This window comes from Zalophus californianus, chromosome 7 (genome assembly GCF_009762305.2).
Source record: "Zalophus californianus isolate mZalCal1 chromosome 7, mZalCal1.pri.v2, whole genome shotgun sequence".
Taxonomy (NCBI): Eukaryota; Metazoa; Chordata; class Mammalia; order Carnivora; family Otariidae; genus Zalophus; species Zalophus californianus.
In genome coordinates, this window is record NC_045601.1 from 122926454 (window position 1) to 122944740 (window position 18287).

Consider the following 18287-nt stretch of genomic DNA (forward strand, 5'->3'; position numbering starts at 1 on the left):
GTATATGGGAAGTAAATTGATTCCAGACCAACCCTCGTGCCATAAACAATGAGAGCACTGGACAAAATCTATGAAACAACCGTTTTCAGTCCTCGGAACACAGACCCAGGAGGACTGTACCTTCTGGAAAAAAAGAGAAACAAATGAGGTGAACCCTACAATCACTTGTGCTTTCTGCCTGAAGAACCTTCTAAACCATTGTACAGAGAGAAGGAATCCAAGTGGAGCCCAGCAGTCTTAGCTGAGAAAACAGAGACAGATGTTTGGAACGCTGAGGGAGGTTGAAGCTGCAAAGCCACGCAAAGAAATTGCCCCATAAACCTGCATGGCACCTTTGAAGGTTCTGGCTGAAGGCTGGCTTTGGAATGAACAGGTGAGATTCCACAAGGCCAAGCAAAGAACAACCACCAGGGAAAAAACAACTATTTGGTAATTATCGCTCACATGGCTGGAGACATTCGAGTTCTGACCAGCCACAAGGAGTTATTTCAGTGAGCTACCCAGGATATTCAGTAGAAATCCCAGAAAGGTCCCACCTTAGGACTAGAACTTAAGTAGCACTGAAGGAAAGGTTACTCCAGACCCACCCAACGGAGCTTGGAAACAAGCCTGGGAAAGACCACGCTGATCTACAAGTAAGTGAACTACCTGCAAAAGCAAAGCCCAACACCCTTTACAAGAAGACAACAAAATCCACATGCTTTTTAAAAGTGAAACATTTGCAGGGCCCTAAATTCAATTAGAAGATGCTAGACAAGAAGAGGTAGGAAAATGTGACCCATAATCGGGGAAAATCAAAGCAATAGAAAAAGAGCCAGGAATGAAAAATTCTTTTAAATGTCAGTATGAGACAAGGATTTAAAAACAGCTGTTATGAATATATTGAAGGATTTAAGCAGTCGGTGGAGCAGGGCTTGGAGAGGAGGCAGCTCGTTTGGGAGCAGTTCTGCATGAGGTGGGTGGGCGGCCCGGGGGGCTGGCGAAGCTGGGGTGGCAGCCGCTGGCCTGTGAGCCGGGCAGTGCTGTTTCATCCCTTTGTGCTGCAGGTGCGCGTGTCCCTGCCCGGCCTCCCCATGATAACTCTCACCGAGGCCTCTTTCTCTTCTGCTACCCAGAGCCACGGGGCTACGCCAGCTGTGAGTTTGTAGGAATCAGCAACCCAAGAAAAAGTTTTACTCATCTGAGCTTCCTTCTGAGAATCCTCCCCCACAGACAGGAAAATCCTGGTGCCTCCAGCTGGGGTCTGGTGCTCCTCTCTGCAGGGCCTGTGGCTATCTGGGCCCCCAAACCTGCCCCAGATGTCACAAGGCACATTACTGCAGTAGGCAGCATCCAAGTCCAGACCGGAGACTGGGACACAAGCAGGCTTGTGCACAGATCGTCCAGACAGTAGAGTTCTAGACTGCCACTTCCTTTCTCCAGGATTTGAAACCGGAATGGAAACAGAAGATGGGATTACACCTGAAGTTGTAGAAAAGGATGATGTCGCAGAGATTACAGGAAGCGTGGGAGAAGCGCCTGAAAAAGAATTGGATTCCATGGCGAAACATGGATCCAGGGAAGATAACATTTTGCAGAAGTTTAAACCCAAAATAGCTTTTGAATCCGGACAAATTCTCAGAAATTGGCAGAGGGATTGTCCTCATCTGGATTCCTGGTGAAAATAGCCCTCAAGAAAAGGATATTCCAGATTGCCCTTGTCGTGCCAAGAGAGTATTTGAATTCCAGGCCATGTCTCAGCAGCTCAGCTACCTCGAGGCAGACACACTGGGCACACGTGTTGACCAGGCCACCCGGCTGGCCTCCCTGGCGGTCAAAGCTATAGACTGGGCACTGGCTGCACAGATCAATTCGTAGGAAGCAAGACGTAACAGATACACCTTAAAGACATCGTTGTAAAACCTTTAAAATGCTGCTAATCTCTTCCACTTTCAAGAATTCCATGTCTTGGACTTTATCCTAAGGAAATAATGATGCCAGAGACACAAGTTCAAAAACGTTGTTTTAGGCATGCTTACAATGCCTAAATATTGGTGCAACAGAAATTTCCAGTGACAGGGAATTAAATAAATTTTGGTAGGTCCACACAGGGCGAGGCTATGCAGTCTTAACAGTACAAACCTGTATGGACACCATGTAAGATATGGATCTAAATTGACACCAAGATACCATTATGAATGGCAGTCATAGTATGATCATATTTTCGTAAGAATATTTATACATGTGTGTGTACATGGAAATAAATCTGGAAAGATATGCACTAGGTGTGAACTGGTTACCTACAAATGGTGAGACCAAGTGAAATGACCTTTTCACTTATATGTATATGTCCTTCTACAATAAAAATGCATAATGTGTCTAATAAAGGAAAAAGAAGTCTTTGTTTTGTGCTGTTGTTGGTGTGTGTTAGTGTGCATGGTTTTTGAATGGGGGTTGCGATTTCAAGAGAGGAGCAAGAAAACTAAATATTTTCCAAAACCCTTTCCCCATAAAATGGAAGAATGGATTTTTAGCAATCCAAAGATGTAAAGTGAAATGGTTTACAAAACTGTCAAATTGGGAAAGATTAGCCATGCCAAACATTAGGCGTAAAGCAAGATAGAACTAGTGTTAGAAGGTGCAAAGCATTTGGATTCCTTTTTCATCGCATTATATCCAAGGGTGAGAGATTTCCAGGGCAGGAGCAGATCTAAAATTCCTGACCCACTCTGTCTCTAAGTGCTTGGCATTAGACTTCAGCACCCTACCCTCCCGTCCTTCGCTTGCTTACTTCGTATTCTCCTCACCCTGCGTTGACCGGGTTTTTATTGATTCTGTCCCGACAGCTGGGCTGTAAAATGTCACATAGCACGGATGACGCATGTTCACCCCGGAACATTTTTCATTCCTCAGCGGTCTGTCGCCCAGCCCTTCACCAGCTGCTGTGAGGCCAAGACTAATGACTTGGAAGCAGGTCAAAGTCCATGGGCATCTCAAATGGGAAAACCTGCCAGCAAGAGTTGAGACATTTCTCTACACTTAAGAAATTTCAAGTTTAGCGGAGAGAGAACTGGAATTTCAATGTAAAATTGTTCAGAACTGAGGGGATGCGGGAAATCCACCTGGGTGTTCAGAAAAGAATTCCTGAAAGGAGTGGTGGGGAGTCACATCTGGAAGCGGGTAAGTGCGCCATGAATGTCTATATTAGATTAGATTCTATAGATTGTCCATAGGAAGGAAGGGAGCAGGTGCCAAATCTCAGACCCACTCAGCAGGAGCTGGAGGGGACAGGGTTCTAACACCAGGCAGGGCCTGAGGCAGGGTGAGTGGTTGGGGAGAGGATAAGTCGACTTTCAGCAGGTATCAGAAGGGCTATGTTAGGGCACTTGCACTTTATATTTGCAGAAACAGAATTGTAAGAAGAGAAATCACAGGGTCAGGTTTCACTGCCAACAACTACTCTTGCCACAGTATGAAGCATGGGTTGGAATTTTTCTTCGTTACGTGGTGCCTCTGATATAGTAGGTGCTCAGGAAATATCTGTTGAATGAAAGATCAGTGAAGAAAGGAAAGAAAAAAATCCCTTTTTATAGGCTTAGTGGGTTTGCAGCAAAAAAAACGTAGGTTATGGAACTCTCCAGACCGGTGGGGTGGGGGTGGGGAAATGTGACACGGATGTGACACACACAATCGGCTGCAGCTTGGCTTTATTTTGTTTTTGGTCTGCTAATGTTGCACTGGAAAGATTCATTCTGCCATCTTCAGAACTAGGATGCATTACAACTCTACCGACGACATTCTAGAGCCTGCTCCTTCCAGGATGGTCTGGCGGGCAGCAGCATCCCCAGCATGCTGGTTGGAAATGTGGAATCGCCAGCCCCGCCCCACCGACTGAGTCAGAATCTGCATTTTAATGAGTTCCCCCAAGAGGTGAGGAGGCGAAGAGTAGGCAGTTTCACGTTGGAGGTGCCAGTCTGGATGCAGAAGCTCTCTCACACGGGAGGAGTCATCAGGAGAACCTGGCAAGTGAGAAGAGCTAGGAATCCCCATTTCCCCCATGCTCTGCTTGAGGCTAAAAGTGGGACCTAACAGGAATCTACGGGTTTCTCCCCAAGTCCCAGAAATTCCACATGGTTCAACCTCACACTTGGTTTGTTTTTTGTTTTTTCTTTTGGCGTATGAAAATTTATTACTGTCATTTGTGCACCATCAAACTTATGATATCAGTCTCTCCTTCTTGCCTTTTATGAGGCCGAAAGAGAAACATTGGCTATTTTGACATTCTTAATGTCTCCAGGAATGTCACTGACAGCAGGACTTTTCCAACCAAATCCAGCAACCAGAACTGGTTCATTTTCCTCAATAAATTTTGAACAACAATCACTGGGTACAAAGGCTGTGGTTTGTTTTTTGGTTTTTTTGGTTTTTTTTTTTTTTTTTTTTTTGCACTATTGATCAGTTGGACCCTCACATATTTCCTGATGGCAGAATTTGGCTGTTTGGCTTCAACCCCTACTTTTTCCAGCACAATTCCCTTTGCATGGGAAGTGCCTCCAAAAGGGTTGGCTTTCACAGCTGTGCCCAAATGGGCTTTCTTGTACTGTTTATAATGCCACTTCTGATCTTGACGGTGACAACGGAGCTTCCTGGCAGTACGAACACTGCAATACTTACCTGTCCTGCCAGCACCACAGGCCTGAGCAAGAGAGCGCAACCTCACACTTTGGGAGCACCCAGAATGAGTCTCATGTGTCCATGACTTCTCACTCAGCTACTCTGTGTGCATGCGTGTGTGCACGAGTGTGCGTGTGCGTGGGGTCACCATCCTCCTGCTCTCCGACCTGAGCACCAGCCATGCCTCCTAAGGACAGACGGGCAGGAGGCTTGCCTAGAAGGGCACTCTGTACCTTGCCAAGTCCCCCAGTTTGTAATCAGAATGATGCCTGATTATCACTAGAGCCGCTTGGCGCTCTAGTGGACAGAACGTTTAGCATAAGAGCTTTTTCATTTATTGTTGGACCTAGGAGCTAAAAGCTAGAGAAACCACTCAGAAGGAACTAGGGACTTAGTGAATGGTTTAAAAATGAGTTAAAACCAGGACATGAAAAGAATCTGGTTATCCATGCCCCTGCGGGGTAGATGTACTCACTTACCAGGAACCAACGTTCTCCATCTAATTCCCCATAACTATAGCATAATCATTTCCAAACTCCAGCCCATGCCACTGGGGACGAATGGACGGATCTTACTGAAGGATGTAATTATCATGAACAATCAATAGGCTGTGTGAGTGGAAGCCCAGATAGCACCAGGAGAGATGGAGTGAAGATGGGTGGGGGAAGAATACCAGGCCAAGGTCACAGAGCTGAAGGATTTGTTCAAGAAGGTTTAAAGCTCCAAAGAGAAGTGCTGACTGATGAAGTGTCTTCATCACCAGTGGCTCAGGGATCCCTGAGGGAACAAAGGGGAAACTCTGGGTCGCCCCAAGGCCAGAGGTCCCACCTCAGGCCATACCCAGAAGTGAGAGAGAAAGAAGGAAGCCAGTACCTAGGGGGACAGAGTGCTCTGTCCCAGGTCCACTGTGGCCCAAATGACTGAGTCTCTCTGCTCGGTGCCTATCTCAGGCAGAGTTGAAGGAAGACATGGGAGGGGAGCCCATGGGTTGTGCTGGCTGAGCCAAGCTGCAAGACAGTTGAGTTAGGACAAGAATCTTGTGACTCAGAGGTGCCTGGGTGGCTCAGTGGGTTAAACATCTGATTCTTGATTTTGGCTCAGGTCGTGTTTTCAGGGTCCTGGGATGGAGCCCCACATCAGGCTCTGCACTCAGCATGGAGTCTGTTGGAGATTCTCTCTCTCCCTCTCTCTGCCCCTCCCCATGCTCTCTCTCTTTCCCTAGAAAAAAGGATCTTGTAGCCTGGAAGTCCTTTGTTTCCAGGCTTTAGAGTTTCTAGTTTCTAATTTCTTTTTTTTTTTTAATTTTTTTATTGTTATGTTAATCACCATATATTACATCATTAGTTTTTGGTGCAGTGTTCCATGATTCATTGTTTGTTCATAACACCCAGTGCTCCATGCAGAACGTGCCCTCCTCAATACCCATCACCAGGCTAACCCATCCCCCTACCCCCCTCCCCTCTAGAACCCTCAGTTTGTTTTTCAGAGTCCATCATCTCTCATGGTTCGTCTCCCCCTCTGACATACTCCCCTTTTCTTCCTCTCCTGTTACCTTCTTCTTTTTCTTTTTTCTTAAAATATGTTGCGTTATTTGTTTCAGAAGTACAGATCTGTGATTCAACAGTCTTGCACAATTCACAGCGCTCACCGTAGCACATACCCTCCCCAATGTCTATCACCCAGCCACCCCATCCCTCCCACCCCCAACCACTCCAGTAACACTCAGTTTGTTTCCTGAGATTAAGAATTCCTCATATCAGTGAGGTCATGTGATACATGTCTTTCTCTGATTGACTTATTTCACTCAGCATAACACCCTCCAGTTCCATCCACGTCGTTGCAAATGGCAAGATCTCATTCCTTTTGATGGCTGCATAATATTCCATTGTGTATATATACCACCTCTTCTTTATCCATTCATCTGTCGATGGGCATCTTGGCTCTTTCCACAGTTTGGCTATGGTGGACATTGCTGCTATAAACATTGGGGTACACATACCCCTTCGGATCCCTACATTTGTATCTTTGGGGTAAATACCCAGTAGTGCAATTGCTGGATCGAACGGTAGCTCTAATTTCAACTCTAGTTTCTAATTTCTTCAGTGAAATTTCTAAGCTCATCTTATGGACCTATCATGCAAAAGAGCTCCCCACCTGGCAAAGAATTGGGGGGTGTCAGTGAACCCCTAGATTGCACAAGCAGTGGTGATCTGGCAGTGACTTGCCTGAAGGCCTAGGCAGGGAAGCTGGTATAGGGACAGTGGGGTCCCCAGAAGGGCCAGGGTGAGGAGCAGCTGGGAAGGCTGCTAGTCCCCTCCCTCCAGGACTTGGAATTCTCTTCTTCTTCCTCTTTTAGTCAACAGCTTCAGGGTGTGTTTATCCTTAGCAGGCTCCCCTTTCTGGAAGGTCATTACTGGGGCTCACAGAGAGAAGGCCTTCTTTGGCGCACGTCCTCCTTTCTCCCACCTCCTGCCTGGCCTCGCGGGTTACTTCTGAGCTTCTGATTCTGTAGGAAGCCATAGCATCACAGACCAGGAAAATACTGCAAAAAATAACACATCTCCTACATTTTTAAAGAAATTTCTAGTGGAAACCTTGCATAATTGAATACAGGACTCAACACTTACAAAAAAAAAAAACATTCTTAGGAATAGAAGGGAGACACACACATTGGTACTGTATAATGAAGATCGGCCCACAAAGACTGTTCTGGGTAAAAGCTGGGTAGATGGCAGCCTGCCCTCCTTCTGTGCCAGTACACACATCCACCCATTGGCTTTATGAGCAGATCCAAACAAAGGGGCTTGATTGTGTGAAATGCCAGCCTGGCTCCTTCGCTAGCCCGCACGTCTCCCCAGGTGATGGGGTGGCGTGGGGCTGGGGGTGCACGTCACAGGTTGGGAGAGCAGGACTGCTCAGTCCGGGACTCCTCTTCCAGCAGAAGAAGGCAAAGCTGTAATCTGCTGTGTCTCCCACAAAGAGAACGAGATAGGATCTACACCAAGCAGCAACCACCCTGCCTTCCTCCCAGAGAACTGTCAACATTGCCAGGGAAGAGGAAAACAGATAAAAGGAGAGGAGGCCAGGCTGACGGCGAGGAGAAGCTTGCAGCTCTGCAGAGGAGACAGCACTAATTATCTCACCGCAGGTTCTTTAATAACATAGCTTGGCTATTTCAAAAGCTACTGTTTAAATCAGTCCACTCTCCTACAAGAACCCTAATTCCTATTATTAGGTGGATCACATTAGACTTTCGAGTTTGGGGGGATGTAAATGTTGCTTCTTTATGAAAATTGCCCTGGTTTCAAACCAATAAGAATTAGTTGATGTCATCTCTGTGTTTCCATAGCATCTATTTTTTTTTTTTTTTTTAGTTCCAGAGGTAGAACTTAGTGAGTCATCAGTTGCATATAACACCCAGTTCTCATCACATCACATGCCCTCCTTAATGCCCATCACCCAGTTACCCCATCCGCCCACCCACCTCCTCTCCAGCAACCCTCAGTTTGTTTCCTAGAGTTAAGCGTCTCTTATGGTTTGCCTCCTTCTCTGTTTTCATCTTATTTTATTTTTCGTTCCCTTCCCCTACGTTTATCTGTTTGGTTTCCTACATTCCACGTATGAGTGAGATCATATGGTATTTGTCTTTCTCTGACTTATTTCGCTTAGCATAATACCCTCTAGTCCCATCCACATCATTGCAAATGGCAAGATTTCATTCTTTTTGATGGCTGAGTAGTATTCCATTGTGTGTGTGTATGTGTGTGTGTGTGTATATATATATCACATCTTCTTTATCCATTCATCTGTCAATGGACATCCGGGCTCTTTCCCTATCTTGGCTATTGTGGACACTGCTCCTATTCCCTAGCATCTTCACAGCAGTGACCACAGCCTGGCTGTACTTAACTGTGCATATATTTGCCTTCCCGACTAACTTGGAAACTTCCTGAAGGCTAGAGTTTGTTTATTCATATTTGTGATTTTTAGCACAGCATTGTGCATAGTGGGTATCTAATAAACATTTGTTGAAGTAAATGGGTAATGAAATAGAGACATGGCAGTCAGAACTACAAGACTTTAGAAATGACTGGATCCTGGGAGATTTGGAAGATCGTGGAGGTGGGACCGTAAGTTTGACTCTCCCTTGACCATCCGCCCCTACTAGCCCCCATCAAAAAACAGACCAAGAAGCTAAGTAAATGAACTCTCAAATGAAAAAAATCAAAGTTCCCTTTCAGAAAAAGCCTTACGGTGATATCCTCCATAATATGGAGGATAGGATTAATAGCAGTAAGGGAAAAATCAGAATCCCAGTAAAAATGAAGGAGGGAGCATTAAAGATCTCTAACGTAGGGCGGTTTCTGAAAACAACAGAAGGGGGAACTATAGAGCCAGGCAGCTCTTAAAGCTCTCCTGGCCTTTCTCTTACTCCTAAAACCACAATAAAACTCGTTTCACTTAAACATGGGCAACAGAAAAGGATCATGACCAAATCCATACAAAATTACTAATAATATCAAGAAGAATTAGGAGCAGAATAATGTCCCTGCAGATGACGAGAGTATGCCAGAAAGACAACAGATACAAACTGGTGAAAACTATAACCTAAAATTTCAAATTAGCTAAAAAAAGAAAAAGTCAAGCAAAGGATCACAAATGCGGAAGAAAAAAATACATTAAAATTAGAAAAACTCTGAAATGAGATTCTTGGAGAAAAGAAATACTTGTAAAAAGGGAAAGAACTGAGAAAAAACATAAAAAAATTGCAAATGAAGTCCAAATTAAAAGGAATATAGGAGCAAACAAACAGGACAGACACTAAGAGAATTGGTAGATAGAAGGAAAGAAAACACATTTTAATCAAAAGAAAATGAAGAGAGGATTTCTACTTCTGGCTGTGATGGAGCAGGAGGAGTTGGATTTATTTGCCTGACCGCAATAACTAAAAAAAGTGGGCATAATATATGAAACAATGGTTCTCAGGACATTGGACAACAGGCAGCGCATGATAGTGACCCCCGAGGAAAGGGAAATACATGAAATTAGCTTGTGATTGTCCCAACAGATTTGGAGGATGCAGTGCGGGGGGGGGGGGCACCCAAACAGAGCTTGGTGGGTGCACTGAGTTGAGCAGAGAGAAAGCAGAATTCAGAGCACCCAAGTCAGGGGGAGCTACCAGGCAGAACACAGACGTGGGAGGAACTTCACTGAAAGAGCTCTGGAGATCTGCAGAGAGGCCCTCTCTAGTCTTGAGCTGAGTACTGATACTAATGTGCAAAATTAGGAATTACTCGAGAATAGGGAGGGAACAACTGGAAAGCAGCAGACCAAACAATTCCTTGAGCTCACACAGGGCTAGGAATGATTTGTGTTCCTGTTGACTGGAATGGAAATGCCTCAAGGGCATTGTCTTACTAGTGGGGTTAAATTATCCCCAGACCAGAGTTCTCTGGACCTGCCCTAGTAAAGCTTAAAAGCAAGCTTTGAAAAGATCCAACCAATTCCAAGTAATGTCATTGTATGCCAGGATGAAGTGCAACTACATTTAAAGGACTACAACATATCCAGCACTCAACAACAAAAAACTCACAATGTCTGCCATTCAATCAAAAGTTACAAAGAAGCAGGAAAATATGGCCCATAACCATGAAGAAAATCACTCATACAAATAGACTAGAAAAGACAAAGGTGATGAAGACAAGGCCCAAAAAGCAGCTGGCATAAACATGTGCCCCTCATTCAAGAAAGGAGAGGAGAGTGTGGACACAAAGAGAGAAATGGGCTCGATCCCAGGACCCCGGGATCATGACCTGAGCGGAAGTCAGACGCTTAACCGACTGAGCCACCAGGGCGCCCCAAGAAATGGAAAATTTTTAAGAGACAAAAATAGAACTAGAAATTAAAAATATAATATCTGAGATGAAAAATACTTGTATGAAATTAGCAGCAGATTAGGCACTGCAGAAAAGATCAGTGGATGGAAGTCACAGCCGTCAAAACTGAAGCAAAGAGAGAAAGGTCTGAACAAAAGATGAACAGATCTGGGGCACCTGAGTGGCACAGTTGGTTAAACATCAGACTCTTGGTTTCGGCTCAGGTCCTGATCTCAGCATTATGAGATCGAGCCCCACCTTGGGCTCCACCCTCAGTGAGGGGTCCGCTTGAGACTCTCTCTCCCTCTGCCTCTCCTGTTCCTGCTCTTTTTCTCCAAAATAAATCAATAGGGGCACCTGGGTGGCTCAGTTGGTTAAGCGACTGCCTTGGGCTCAGGTCATGATCCTGGAGTCCCGGGATCAAGTCCCACATCGGGCTCCCTGCTCAGCAGGGAGTCTGCTTCTCCCTCTGACCCTCTTCCTTCTCAGGCTCTCTATCTCTCATTGTCTCTCTCTCAAATAAATAAATAAAATCTTTAAAAAAAATCAATCAATCAATAAACCTTTAAAAAAATGAACAGATCATCAATAGATTATGAGACTATGTCAAGACCTCTAAAATACATGTTATTAGAATCCCAAAATAAAGTGGGGGATGGAAGAATATTTGAAGAAATTATGGTGGAAAATTGTACGATTTTGATGAAATCTATAAGCTCACAGATTCAAGAAGTTCAATGAATCCCGAGCAGAATAAAATTCCAAGTAGGATAGGAAACCATACCAAGGCACATCATATTAAATATGTTGAATGGTGACAGATGGTAGTAACTACCTGTAAGTGGTGAGCATTACATAATATATAGAAGTGTTGAATCACTATGTTGTGCACCTGAAACTAATATAACATTGTATATCAATTATCCTTAAATAATAAAATTTTTTTGAAAAAGGAAAAAGGAGGGGCACCTGGGCGGCTCAGCCAGTTAAGCGTCTACCTTCGGCTCAAGCCATGGTCCCAGGGTGTTGGGATCAAGCCCCATGTTGGGCTCCCTGCTCACTGGGGAACCTGCTTCTCCCTCTCCCGCTGCCACTCCCCCTGCTTGTGCTCTCTCGCTCTCTTTCCGTCAAATACATAAATAAAATCTTAAAAAAAATAAAAATAATTTTAAAAAGAGAAAAAGGATCTTCTTAATAAAAGCAGCTAGACAAAAATAGATCATTACATACAGGGAAACAAAGTTGAAAATTACTAGTGACTACTCATACAGCACAACCTGGAAACAATAGAATGGCATCTTTAAAGTGCTGGCAGAAAACAAGTCATCTCTGTAAAATTCTATATCCAGGAAAAATATCTGTCAAAAATAAGGCAGAATAAAGACTTTCTCAGCCAAATAAAAGCTGAGATTCATGCCCCAGATCTGCACTACAAAAAAATGTTAAAGGAAGTTTTTCAGGTAGAAGGAAACGTGATCCACCCAAACAGATGAAGAGACCTGAGTTGTAAATATGTGGATAAATATGTTCTTTTTAGTTCCCCCCCCACCTTAGGAAGCATGTTGCTGTAAGAATCGCACCCTGTGCATGGAGTGAGACGGTATTATTTGACAGTAGATGATAGCAAGTTAAAGATTTATATTAGAAACCCCAGAGTAACCACTAAAAACATACACACAACTAAGCCAATAGTGGAGATAAAAATGGAATAAAAAGCCCCACTCATAATAGATAACCAATGAACAATAGCCAAAATTGAGGCTGAAACTCTCAGGACGGAAACTGACATTGCCTGGCTCCTAGAACTGGGCTCTTAGTATATAAAAAATGCAAGGAATGTGCTACACGAGTCATCAGAGTAAAGAAAGGTTTCTGAGAAAAAGTGGAACTTTAGCCTAACTCTAAGAACCGAAAATCATTTTGGGGAGAGAAGTAAAATAAGATAGTCTTGGGAGAGAGGATGGTATATGTAATGACGAAAGTAGGAGAAGAGGAAGAACGTCATTTTTTAGTTGGAGAAATTAAGACTACAAAGTGTTCATGCTGAAAGTAACAAGAGAATATTGGAAAGTAATAAGAGAGGTAAAGAGGTTTGCCAGATGGTCCAGTGCTTTGAATTTAGACTTGGGCCGGTGGGCAAGATGGAGCCTCTGAAGGGTTGCTTGTCTCTGATTCAGGCACGCGTCCTCAGCTGCCGCTCTGGATACCCCTTTTTAATGGGCTATAATCACTTTTTTTTGCTGTTGTATTGCAAATACCATGCACTTTGGAGTCAGAAATCCCCGGGGTTTATATCCAGGTCCTCCACCTAGAGCAGACTGATTTGGGGCAAATTACTTAATCTAAGCCTGAATTGTTTTCGGAACTGTCAGTTCCCTAAAAGAGGAGACTCCCAGTCACATGGTAGTTGATCAATGTCCCTTTTCCCCTGCCTACATTACTGATTCAGGGATGGGCACCTGACACAGTTCTGGCCAGTCTGTGTTCTTCTCCTCTCAGGGTCTCTAGCAACACGGTGCTAGGAGCCTAAAGTTGGGGAGAGGCTGCCAAAGAAGGAAGCCAAAACAGAAGAATGCAGAGCCCAGAGAGTGATAAAGGAGAAAGTTCTGATAACATATTTAGAGGCTCCAGAATTAGTCATGGTAGAACTTCAAAGATCTGCCCCTGGACTTTTTGATTGAGTCAATAATTTCCCAAACTTACCCTTTTGTAAGTAAATTTTTAAATGATTTTGGACATAGCCAAAAGCACCTAAACTAGGGGCGCTTGGGTGGCTCAGTTGGTTAAGCGTCCAACTCTTGATTTTTGCTCAGGTCATGATCTCAGGGTATTGGGATCAAGCCTCGCCTCGGGCTCTGCACTCTGTGGAGAGTCTGCTTAGGATTCTGTCTCTCCCTCTGCACCTCCCTGAGCGTGCTTTCTTTCTCTCTCTCTCAACTAAATAAATCTTTTATAAAAAGGTCTAAAAGCACTTAAACTATATAGCGTTTCTGTAGGATGAAATGAGATAAATGTGTAACAGACAGCACATGTTTGATTAATACTGGCCTTTTTCATTTTCTTATCACTATATATACCTTAATGACATTTAAAACTCTGCACAAGTAGCTATTAAGAACTCAATTTTATAGAAGGATTTAGAGAAGGGAGGTGACTTGTTAAGGTCCCAAAGTCGATAAACAACATAATTGAGCTCTCTCTCCATTCTACACTATAGGCTCTGCAGTCACATTCCTAACACGTAACAGGCACTTGGTAAATGCTGATTCTCTTCCTCTTTCTTGTACATGAGATCCTGAAATCATGCCTATCTACCCAGAGATCTAGAGGAAAGCAGAACCTGGAAGGTTGCTTCTCTAGATCTGGCTCACTTAGGTATAGTCTGCATTAACTTTGATCTTACCTCCTTAGTGCCTGACTCTTCCTGTCTTAACCTCTGAAAGCTCATCCCTTGGGCCCTTTGACTGCATTAGTCACCGACACCTACCCATATCTTCCTGAGCAGGTGTGTCCCATAATTTCCTCCACTTGTCCCATGTGGTCCCACAGCTGCTCATGCCTGGAGTGCTCCCTGGTGTCCTCTCCTCCCACCCAATTCATCAAAGTACTCTTGGTTCTTTCTCCTCAGTGATCAGGTTTGTGAGTCCCAGTGAAATATATTCGTGACAAAAAAAATCCCATTGCTTTAGCTGAAAAATATTCATGATCAGCCCAACCTAATATGAACATTCCATTATAGGTCATTGAAAGAAATCTCTCTAGAAGTCATGGACATGTGTTGTTGACTAAAAGTTAGAAATGCTGAAAAGTAAGTAAACATTTTGATTCAGAAATCTGAATCAAGAAATATTTTCATTCAGTCTTCAGCTCTCTGTTGTAGAAAATGAGGACTCTTAGTTTCATGACGGTTTTTGCAAACTGATGTCTATGGAGAGCACTGGAAGAGGAGCAGTGAGATCTGGGTCAATGTCACTTCTTAGCCACTCTTTAATTATGGAAGAAACTACCAGTTTCCCATCCAGTGTCCATTCTCCACTTCTTCCTTCCTAACAGAACGTCTAAATGGTTGAGAGGCTGGATTATGTGCCCATCTAAAAACCAACTTTGTGCAGCCTTCCCTGCAGAAAAGGAGGTACAAGTAGAAGTCATTGGGGGCACTCCTGCCATGGTCTTTAAAGTGGCTTACTCAGCTGGAAGGTACCTTTTTACCCTTCTTCTTCCCCTCTTCCGTGCTTAGAACCCAGGTATCATGACCAGAGCTGCAATGGCCATTCTGTGGCCTGAGGAGAACATGAGGCAGAAAGCCAGTGACAATGATCAGTAGAGCAGAAAGAGGATATTGTGGAGCCCCAAGGCCTACGCTGTGTGTCTCTAGACTTTTTTAAGGGAGAGGAAAAAAAATAATCCAAAGCCACTGTTGCTAGAAGCCAAATATCAGCCCTAACTGATACAGTGACCTGGGAACTTTGCTAATTAAGCAATGAGGCTTTGTTTCTTCATTTGCAAACTGATGGAGTCCTGTTAGATCCCTCCAGTGCCCACCATTTCTATAACTACAATTTTAAGACTCTATACGGGTGCCCAAGTACAAAAGCCAGGGCTGGCCTGATCTCTATCCTATCTTGGCCTTCCAGGCAAATCCGAAAGCATTTACATCCTTAGGTGGAAGTCAAAATGATTATGAACATAGAGTTACCACCACGTGACCCAGCAATTCCACTCCTAGGTATATACCCAGGAGAAATGAAAACATACACACACACACACAAACTTGTACATGAGTGTTCATAGCAGCATTACTCTTAATAGCTAAAAAGTGGAAACAACCTAAGTGTCCACCAATTGATGAATAGGTAAACAAAATGTGGCATATCCATACAATGGAATAGTATTCATGCATAAACAGGAATGAGGTTCTGAAACATGTTACAACACAGATGACCCTTGGAAACATTATGCTTAAGTAAAAAAAAAAAAAGCCAGACACAAAAAAACACACGTCCTGTATGATTTCATTTATATGAAATGTCCAGAACAGGCAAATCCATAGTGACAGAAAGATTAGTGGTTGTGCAGGGGTTGGAGGGAGAGGGGCTAAGGAGGCGCTGCCAGTGGGCATGGGTTTGTGTTTTGGGTGATGATTCTGCCATTACATAGTGGTAATAGTTGCACAACTCCATGAATATACTAACACTCACTCACTTGTACTCTTTTGCATGGTGATTTTTATGGCATGTCAGTTCTATCTCAGTTAAAGGAAACGAAAATAGGATTATGAAACATTTTCAGTGAAATAGACTGCATCCTACTTGGGTATGTGTTGGCAAGCGTGCCTTAAGAAAAACATGAGGAAAAGGGCGCCTGTGTGGTTCAGTCAGTTAAGTGTCCAACTCTTGATTTCAGCTCAGGTTATGATCTTAGGATCGTGAGATGGAGCCCCGTATTGGGATTCACACTCAGTGGGGAGTCTGCGTGGGATTCTCTCTTCCTTTCCCTCTGCCCTTCCTCCACCCCAGTGTGCACGCTCTCTCTCTCTCTCTCTCAAAACCAGACCAAACAAAACCAAAAAAAAATGAGGAACAAGATGGATAGGGAGAAAGCCTCTAAGAAACAAGGGTATTAGTGAGTCAGTTTTCAAGTAAATAGCTCAACTTTGAGATACATTTAAAAAAGCATGACTACACAATAGAATCTCTCTTAAACAATGGGAAGAAATCAGCATTATAGTAGATGTCAAATAGCTTTGTCTAGTGTATGTCACATCTTAACTAAAATGGGGGTGTGTAAAAGGTGGCGCTCCAAAGTGCTATTTCCTACTCATTAACTTCCTACTCATTTTCACAATAACTATGCCCCGATAGAATATTCTTGCAATCATGATTACATTAGGACATCGTATATGTGGTGTTTCAGAACCAGGAAATTCAGCATCATCTGTCCGTGACCCCACTAGAGACAAAAGCCCTTCAGCACCTCGTCTGTGCCCCACCCATCCAGGGAGGTTGAGCTACAGACCAAGGGACACCTTTGGGTTTTTTCTGGAAGCCAGGAAATTTCTCTTTCCCTTTTTCGTGTGGCCTTGTACATAACAGGACCTGAGAGATACAGCTGTAGAGAAAAGAACACTAAGTCCAAGATCTGATTTGTACAGAAAAAGTTCAGTGGTCTGAGACAAGTCTCTGAGCCTCCATTTCTTTCCTTACAAAACAAGGAGGTCAAACTAGATGATCTCTTAAGGTTACTTTTGGTTCAAATTTCTATTAATCTAGCATCCTTGTGATGAAATGGGAAACCTACCATAGTCTAAGATCATCTCTGGGGCTGGGGTAGGGGTGCAGGCAGATTTGGAACGTACGAGGTTCCTGTTCCTTCTAGACTCTTGGGAGGACCTCAAGATAACTCTAGCTGCCCCTCCCTCACCCCAACCTTTGAATCCTGCATCACATCCCACTAGTAATTTGGATACTGCGTCTGCCTCGAAGTGAATATCCTCCTGGTGGTACATCAGGGAGTGACAGAACATTTCCTTTGCAGAGTGTTGCACACACACACACACACACCACCACCACCATGACCATCACCACCACTCCAAATCCCATCACACAATGGTGATGTAAACAAAGGAAACTGAGAGTTTCCAAAAGTATCTTTTAATCCAAGTGTTGGTCTGCATTTTCTTGCTTTTGAACTGTTTTCTTAAGTATGCATTTCACGTTGTCTTGTACAACAGTGCTCTTAAAGCTTTGCCCCAGAGCATCTGCTTGACTGGTCTGTCTGGCACCCACTGTTCGAATCATGCTGAAGTAAGCTCTAGCAGCGTGCAGACGGGATATGCTGACAGGCTAGCAGGCTGGCCTGCTGGGTGCCTGCCTGTCCCCTTCTCACAAGGTGGGAAAGAGAAGCAGGGTATTTACGGTATGCCAAGAAGTACCTGGCAGCAATCCCTGTCTTCTCCAAAGTTACCAATCATGTGTCTGACAGGTTGTGGGGAATGCATGGCCAAGGGTCCAGGGGGCCCTGGCAGCTGACCCCGCATTCAGGGCATTTAAAAACCAATGTTACCCTTCAATTAAGTTGTTGGAAGCTTTACACCAGCTCAGCAAGAGTGGCACCAGCCAATTCACTGTTAAATATAGAAAACTGAAGAAGTCACTGACTCTGATCCATTTGTCCTTACTCATCACTAAGGTCTAGTTTTTATAATATACAATACTTGCAAACTGCTGCTCTTTTCCATTTTGGAGGCCATTTCCACACTATATAGATAATGTTCACGCTTTTCCTTGGAACCATCTTCATGTATACTTCAGCCTCTTTAATGTGGAAATCGCTAATCTACCCCTCATCTTTTCTCCTCCCCTCTTTTAAAAAAACATTTATGTAGTAGAACCAGCTAGAATGAAATAAATACAGGGTCACATTTAAAGTAATATTTTTCCTAATTTTGCATTTGTCTAAAAATGAGAAAAATCATAAGCCTACAGTTTGATTTTTTTTCTTCCTATAGGGATATGTAAATAAATGTTACACATTTGTTTATAACTTAACACTCCACTTCTGTTCCCCAAATGAGAAACTGACTGGCCCAATCTAAGGCAGAACATGGCACAATTTGGCAGGAAATCTCCACAGAGAAATTTGCAGGATAGCTGTTCTCATATACACAATGATTGATATATGCACAAAATTACTCACCGTGGCACCATGAGAAAAAAGCATAAAGGACCTACATGGCCGTCCTAAGGAATTAACGAAATA

General features: G+C 43.7%; 2 pseudogenes; one reads left to right on the plus strand and one right to left on the minus strand.

Annotated features, from left to right (window-relative positions):
- Window positions 1–845: 845 nt before the first annotated feature.
- LOC113927999 lies at window positions 846–1885 on the plus strand (annotated as a pseudogene).
- A 1864-nt stretch (window positions 1886–3749) lies between these two features.
- On the minus strand, window positions 3750–5152 carry LOC113928000 (annotated as a pseudogene).
- Window positions 5153–18287: the final 13135 nt, after the last annotated feature.